We start from the raw sequence: 6,496 nt of genomic DNA on the forward strand, positions 1-6,496 counted from the left end.
CCACTAAGCTATTGCTTTAATCTCCCACATGTTTTCTTCTTAATTTTTAAATCAACTTGTACAGAGACAATCCTACCATTGCAGGTAATAGTACTACTACTATATGTTTATTCAACGCTCCGCTCCACATCCATAATACATCTATTGATCCAATTGATAAATGTTTAGGTAAGAGTTTTCTTGAACATTTCCACGAAGATTTTGTCAAATCATGATGACTTCTATGAAATGTCATTGTTTCTGATTCGTAGCAAGTCCGTTGTTCCGCCACCACCACGGTCACCTCCGTGGATGGTGGTTTGTGACTTTAATGTGGTTATGTGTTTGTGATCTCATAATTATGAACTGTAGGTTTAAAAGCAGAGTATTAGCATGAGTTCAGAATTAGCTAGAGGCAAGTTCAGCTGAAATTTAGACCTTGCGCTTGGTAATAATCTTATCAAGGAGAAGAAATGACAAGGTTTTGGTCCGGTGTTATTAGTATAAGAGTAAATTTGGACATACATACAAACTCACCACAAACTGACGACTATACCTGAAAAAATGAAAAAATGGGTCCGTATCCGAATAACCGAACCGAAATTTTTGAAATTGAGATCCGATTCGAGATCAGAATTATACAATCAAATAATTATCCGAAAATCGATTTAAACTGATCCGAAAATTATCCCAATCGAAAATTTAATCGAAAATGATCTGAAATACTAGATCTTATTATAACTTGGAACCGATCAAAACTGAACACCATGTTATTTAAACCGAATTAAGAAAAATTTATACTTAAACCAATTTTATGTTTATATTAACATAATTATATAATCATAGTTTTTTATGAAAAAATACATTATCTATACTATTATATTAAAGACGAAATATTAAAATTTTGGTTGTTGGTTCTTGGTCACTCAATTTAGAGCCGTCGGATCAAATTGATGAGAACCGTTAAATATATTTTTAAAAATTATTATTCAAGTGATAAAATATTGAATCCTACAAGTAACATATTATTAAAATTATAATTTATAATATATAATGATAAAAACGACCGTGCATTGCACGGGTTAAATACTAGTATTATATTAAAAATACTAAATTTAATCAAAAGATATTTTTTAAGTCTCACAAATTGAAAAAAATGAATAAGTTCTGATCCGGAAATATTTGAACCGAATTTAATCCGACCGAATTTTTCCAATTTTAATCCGAATTTCCACCGATTTTAGTCCGAATTATAACCGAACCGAATCAGTTCCGATCCAAATGGTCTCCAGATATATCATAATCCGAAAATGAAACCGATTCAAAATTAATTCGATCTGAAACCGATCTGGTTATCTTATTTGCCAGGTCTGCAAGAACTTATCAGATCAAGCTACTAGAATTTATCATGTTCCTACTTCATAGCTTACAGACTATAGCTTCTTCTTCTCCAGTTGATGAAAAAAAACTAAAATTTCTTAACCAAAATGAAACAATATAATCAATCCATCAAGAAAAATTAAACATACCGCAGTATATCTCACTCGAAAGTAGGGTTAGATTGTTGAATTTCACTACTCGAAAGTAGTGAAATGAAGTCAAAAAATAGTAAAATTAATTGATAGAGGCCGTAGAATCATGTAGGCTGGCTTCCAGGTTAGGCTATTGTCCTTACAGAGTGAACAATTACCCAGAATGCATATTTGTTGGCATTATTTGCATGCTACATAACTAAGAAATGACAGTTTATAGTGAAGAAAAAGGATTATCGACAAGCGGAAGATGTAGAAATAGAAGATGTTCTGCTACAACTTCAAGAACTGCAATCTTTTACTTCTGGATCATTATTCTTTTGATTCAAGTGTGTTTATGTTCAGCCAACCATGACACCATTGCTCCTTCCAGTTGGCCTTTGTTGATTTTTTATGACTTAAATGCTGCTGTGTTTTAGTTGAACACTGAAACTGCAGTGTTTCAATAGGATAGTTTTTCACTCCATATTAGTTTATTTGCTATTTTTTAGGGAAGATATCGTTTGCTATTTTTTTGATAGATTTGCTTATCAAGTAGGTCTTGTATGCAGTATAAGTCACTGCACATAGTTCTGAATAATATAGCTTCTCCACGTTTCATATTTATCTATATTTTTATCACAAATAATATTACAACAAACTGGTATCAGAGCTTTATCAGATTTAAAGGGATCTGTGAGTTCAGAAAACAAAACACAATCTAGCAATGGATTCTTTTGCTAATAACATATCACCTCCACTATTTGATGGATCTAATTATCAAATGTGGGCTGTGAGGATTGAAGCTTATCTCGAAGCCAATGATCTATGGGAAGCTGTAGAAAATGTGTATGAAATTCCCGAATTACCAGAAAATCCAACTATGGCTCAAATCAAATCTCAGAAAGAGATTAGGCTGAGAAAATCAAAGTCCCGGTCAGTTTTGTTTACTGCTGTTTCCTCTGTTATTTTTAATAGAATAATGACATTAAAGACTGCGAAAGAGATTTGAGATTTTTTGAAAAAAGAATATGAGGGCAGTGAGAAGATTAAGGGGATGCAAGCAATTAACCTGATTCGAGAATTCGATTTACAAAAAATGAAGGAGACAGAGACCATTCAAAATTATGCAGATAGGTTGATCAACATTGCAAATAAAGTGAAGCTTCTTGGAACTGAATTCCCTGATTCAAGAATCATTCAAAAAATTCTTGTTACTGTTCCAGAAAAATTTGAAGCAACAATCAGTTCTCTTGAAAACTCACAAGATTTAACAAATATCACCTTGACGGCATTGTTGAATGCTTTACAGGCACAGGAACTAAGACGACTTATGAGGCAAGAAGGCTCTGTAGAAGGAGCTTTGTTAGCCAAAACGCAGAACAATTTTGGTGGCAAAAACAAGAAGTATACAAAGAATTTCAAAACAAGAAACTCAACCAGCGGCAGCACTAACAATGGTAACAAACTCTCTCAAGATTTACCACCATGTCCTCATTGTAAGAAAACAAATCATACTCAAAAATATTGTTGGTGGAGGCCAGATATAAAATGCAATAAATGCGGACAATTAGGACATGTGGAGAAAATTTGCAGGTCTTCACAACAACAAGTGAAAGCAAAGGCCGCCATTGAACAAGTTAATGAGGAAGACCTGTTTGCAGTATCTTGTATTGCTAATTCAAGCTCAGCGGAGAGTTGGTTGATTGATAGTGGTTGCACAAATCATATGACCTATGATCAAGATTTATTCAGAGATCTTGATACAAACTACACCACTAAAGTCAGAATCGGCAATGGAGTGAAAATCACAGTAGAAGGAAAAGGAACCGTAGCAATTAAAGGATGTTCAGGTTTGAGACTAATTTCAGATGTTCTTTATGTCCCAGAAATTGATCAAAATTTATTGAGTGTTGGTCAATTAGTAGAGAAAGGATATAAGGTTCTATTTGAAGACAAAGTTTGCTTGATTAAAGATTCACTTGATAAAGAATTGTTTAGGGTTCAGATGAAAGGTAAAAGCTTTGCCTTGAATTTATTTGATGAAGAACAACTTGCTGTGCACAAGGTTGAAAATGATACAATGATATGGCATAAAAGGATGGGGCATTTCCATCATAATGGTTTGCTTTATTTGAAAGAAAATAATCTGGTACGAGGACTTCCTAAATTAGAGAAGGAGTTAGCTGAATGTGCTACGTGTCAATACGGGAAACAAACTAGGTTGCCTTTTCCAAAAGGAATGTCTTGGAGAGCATCAGATAAGCTACAGCTAGTGCATACGGACTTGGGAGGACCGCTGAAAACACCATCTCTAAAAGGAAGTAAGTACTATATTGCTTTCATTGATGATTATACAAGAATGTGCTGGATTTATTTTATGAAATCTAAAACCGAAGTCACTGACATCTTTCATAAGTTCAAAACTTGGGTTGAAACCCAAAGTGGCAGAAAATTGCAGATATTACGATCAGATAATGGAACGGAATATACATCAAAAGAGTTCAGCAAAATTTGTGATGATGCAGGCATAGAGCATCAATTAACAACTCCTTACACCCCACAGCAAAATAAGGTTGTGGAGCGTAAAAATAGAACAATAATGGAGATGACAAGATGCTTGCTTCACGAGAAAAATCTTCCAAAAAAACTATGGGCAGAGGCAGCTCATACTGCTGTTTTTTTGCTTAACCGTTTGCCGTGTAAAGCTCTTTCTGAACAAACTCCATTCGAGGCTTGGTATGGCTTTAAACCGAAGCTGTTGAACTTAAAAGTTTTTGGATGTTTGTGCTTCTGTTACATTCCTCATGTTATGAGAGATAAACTTGATAGAAAGGCAGAGCCGGGAATCTTTGTAGGCTACAGTTTAAAATCAAAAGCTTATCGAGTTTACTTGCCGCAAAGCAATAAAATTATTGTCAGCAGAGATGTCCAGTTCTTTGAGACTGAAAATTGGAGCAAAGAAGAGAAACCCGTTGAGTTCCAGGAGGAGAGTGATGATGATGTTGATGACCATCCGGTTAGAGGAACTAGACCACTCTCAGATATTTATGAAAAATGTGATACTGCTATCATGGAACCTGCAAATTATAAAGAAGCTGCCACTGATTCAAAATGGTTAGTTGCAATGAAGGAGGAGCTGAATATGATTGAAAAGAGAGAGACATGGGAGTTAGTGGAAAAACCCAAAGATAAGAATGCCATAGGAGTCAAATGGGTGTATAGAACCAAGCTTAATTCTGATGGTTCAGTTAACAAACACAAAGCGAGACTTGTTGTTAAAGGTTATGCTCAAAAGTTTGGGGTAGACTTTTCAGACACTTTTGCTCCGGTTGCTAGGATGGATACAATACGGATGCTACTAGCTCTTTCGGCACAAAAGGGTTGGATTGTACATCAAATGGATGTCAAATCAGCTTTTTTAAATGGTTACTTGGAAGAGGAAATATTTGTAGAGCAGCCTGAAGGTTTTGTAGTTCAAGGACAAGAAGAAAAAGTCTATCGCTTAAAAAAGGCCTTGTATGGCTTAAAGCAAGCTCCTAGGTCTTGGTATAACAGAATTGATGCGCACTTGAAGAGCTTGGGCTTCGAAAAGAGTCTAAGTGAGTTCACCTTATATGTAAAAAAGACTGGTGATGAAGTGCTTGTTGTCTCATTGTACGTTGATGATCTACTAATAACGGGAAGTTCAAAGGAGATGATTGAGGAGTTTAAAGAAGGAATGAAAGCTATTTTTGAAATGACCGATCTTGGAAAATGACATTTTTCCTTGGTATGCAGGTGCATCAAAATCATGGTGAAACATTTATATGTCAAGAAAAATATGCAAAGGAAATTCTCAGAAAATTCAAGATGGAGGATTGCAAGCCAACTTCTACTCCAATGAATCAAAAAGAAAAATTGTGTAAAGAAGATGGAGCTGAAAAGGTTGATGAAAAACTGTACAGGAGCTTAATTGGATGTCTTCTGTATTTAACTGCAACCAGGCCCGATATTTTGTATTCGGTAAGTTTGCTGTCAAGATTTATGCACTGTGCTAGTACAATTCATTTTCAAGCGGCGAAAAGAGTTCTCAGATATGTCAAAGGCACGATAGATTATGGTGTGAAGTTTCAACGTGTGAACAATTTTTGCCTTAATGGAAATTTTAGTCTTTATGGCTATTCTGACAGTGACTGGGCTGGTAGTGTTGATGACATGAGAAGCACGTCTGGATACTGTTTCAGTTTTGGTTCTGGAGTTTTTTCATGGTGTTCAAGGAAGCAAGAAATCATCGCACAATCAACCGCTGAGGCCGAATATGTAGCAGCTGTTTCAGCAGCAAATCAAGCTCTTTGGCTCAGGAAACTTATGACTGATTTACATATGGAACAAGAAGATAGCACACTGATTCTTGTTGATAATCAAGCTGCAATTGCAATTGCTAATGATCCAGTGTTTCATGGGAAGACAAAGCATTTTAAGATAAAGTTATATTTTCTTAGAGAGGTGCAAAAGCAAGAAGAAGTAAAGCTGATTTATTGCAGGACAGAGAGTCAGCTTGCTGATTTTCTAACAAAGCCACTTCCTAAAGCAAGATTTGAATATCTAAGACAGAAGTTTGGGATCTGCAGCAATAAAGTCAAGGAGGAGTGTTGATTTTTTATGACTTAAATGCTGCTGTGTTTTAGTTGAACACTGAAACTGCAGTGTTTCAATAGGATAGTTTTTCACTCCAGATTAGTTTATTTGCTATTTTTTAGGGAAGATATCGTTTGCTATTTTTTTGGTAGATTTGCTTATCAAGTAGGTCTTATATGCAGTATAAGTCACTGCACATAGTTCTGAATAATATAGCTTCTCCACGTTTCATATTTATCTTATGTTTTTATCACAAATAATATTACAATAGCCTTTACCGCGAAAACTCGGGTCTTCCAGCACCGTTTCTTTTGCTGCAGCTTCACCGTCTCCTTTAGCATCTAATAATTCAGATGACAAGAGGATCATTCACACAGGTCCAAATC

This window comes from Apium graveolens, chromosome 1 (genome assembly GCF_009905375.1).
Source record: "Apium graveolens cultivar Ventura chromosome 1, ASM990537v1, whole genome shotgun sequence".
Lineage (NCBI taxonomy): Eukaryota > Viridiplantae > Streptophyta > Magnoliopsida > Apiales > Apiaceae > Apium > Apium graveolens.